The sequence below is a fragment of the Rattus norvegicus genome, chromosome 4 (genome assembly GCF_036323735.1).
Source record: "Rattus norvegicus strain BN/NHsdMcwi chromosome 4, GRCr8, whole genome shotgun sequence".
NCBI classification, from domain to species: Eukaryota; Metazoa; Chordata; class Mammalia; order Rodentia; family Muridae; genus Rattus; species Rattus norvegicus.
The window spans coordinates 123,590,236-123,592,422 of NC_086022.1; positions in this window are offsets into that span (position 1 = coordinate 123,590,236).

Consider the following 2,187-nt stretch of genomic DNA (forward strand, 5'->3'; position numbering starts at 1 on the left):
GGATGATTGTTTTGATGTGCTCTTGGATTTGGTTTGCCAGAATTTTATTGAGTATTTTTGCATTGATATTCATAAGGGAAATTGGTCTGAAGTTCTCTTTCTTTGTTGGGTCTTTGTGTGGTTTAGGTATAAGAGTAATTGTGGCTTCATAGAAGGAATTCGGTAGTGCTCCATCTGTTTCAATTTTGTGGAATAGTTTGGATAGTATTGGTATGAGGTCTTCTATGAAGGTCTGATAGAATTCTGCATTGGACCTGGGCTCTTTTCGGTTGGGAGACTTTTAATGACTGCCTCTATTTCTTTAGGAGTTATGGGGTTGTTTAAATGGTTTAGCTGTTCCTGATTTAACTTCAGTACCTAGTATCTGTCTAGGAAATTGTCCATTTGCTCCAGATTTTCAAGTTTGTTGAATACAGGCTTTTGTAGTAGGATCTGATTTTTTGAATTTCCTCTGATTCTGTTGTTATGTCTCCCTTTTCATTTCTGATTTTGTTAATTTGGACCCACTCTCTTGTCCTCACGTTAGTCTGGCTAAGGGTTTATCTATGTTGTTGATTTTTTCAAAGAACCAGCTTTTTGTTCTGTTGGTTCTTTGTGTAGTCCTTTTTGTTTCTACTTGGTTGATTTCAGCTCTGAGTTTGATTATTTCCTGCCTTCTACTCCTCCTGGGTGTATTTGCTTCTTTTTGTCCTGGAGCTTTTAGGTGTGCTGTCAAGCTGCTGATGAATGCTCTCTCCTGTTTCATTCTGCAGGCACTCAGAGCTATGAGTGTTCCTCTTAGCACAGCTTTCATTGTGTCCCATAAGTTTGGGTATGTTGTGCCCTCATTTTCTTTAAATTCTAAGAAGTTTTTAATTTCTTTCTTTATTTCTTCCTTGACCAAGTTATCATTGAGTAGAGCATTGTTCAACTTCCATGTATATGTGGGTGTTCTTCCCTTATTGTTATTGAAAACCAGCTTTAGCCTGTGGTGGTCTGATAGGACGCATGGGATTATTTCTATCTTTCTGTAACTGTTGAGGCCTGTTTTATGATCGATTATATGGTCAATTTTGGAGAAAGTACCATGAGGTGGTGAGAAGAAGGTATATCCTTTTGTTTTAGGATAGAATGTTTTATAAATATCTGTTAAGTCCATTTGGCTCATGATTTCTCTTAGTCTGTCTATGTCTCTGTTTAATTTCTGTTTTCATGATCTGCCCATTGATGAGAATGGAGTGTTGAAATCTCCTACTATTATTGTGTGAGGTCCAATGTGCGCTTTTAGCTTTAGTAAAGTTTCATTTATGTATGTAGGTGCCCTTGTATTTGGAGCATAGATATTTAGGATTGAGAGTTCATCTTGGTGGATTTTTCCTTTGATGAATATGAAGTGTCCTTCCTTACCTTTTTTGATGACTTTTGGTTGAAAATCGATTTTATTCGATATTAGAATGGCTACTCCAGCTTGCTTCTTCAGACCATTTGCTTGGAAAATTGTTTTCTAGCCTTTTACTCTGAGGTAGTGTCTGTCTTTGTCTCTGAAGTGTGTTTCCTGTAGGCAATAAAATGCTGGGTCCTCATTGCATATCCAGTTTGTTAATCTGTTTCTTTTTATTGGGGAATTGAGTCCATTGAGGTTGAGAGATATGAAGGAATAGTGATTGTTGCTTCCTGGTATATTCGTATTTGGAGGTAAGATTATGTTTGTGTGCTTTTCTTCTCTTTGTTTTGTTGCAAAACGATTAGTTTCTTGCTTTTTCTAGGGTGTAGCTTGCCTCCTTGTGCTGGACTTTACCATTTATTATCCTTTGTAGGGCTCGATCTGTAGAACGATATTGTGTAAATTTGTTTTTTTCATGGAATATCTCGGTTTCTCCATCTATGTTAATTGAGAGTATTGCTGGATACAGGAACCTGGACTGGCCTTTGTGCTCTCTTAGCATCTGTATGACCTCTGTCCAGGATCTTCTGGCTTTCATAGTCTCTGGTGAGAAGTCTAGTATAATTCTGATAGGTCTGCCTTTTTATGTTTCTTGACCTTTTTCCCTTACTGCTTTTAATATTTTTTCTTTGTTTTGTGCATTTGGTGTTTTGACTATTATGTGATGGGAGGAGTTTCTTTTCTGGTCCAATCTATTTGGAGTTCTGTAGGCTTCCTGTATGTTTATGGGCATCTCTTTCTTTAGGTTAGGGAAATTTTCTTCT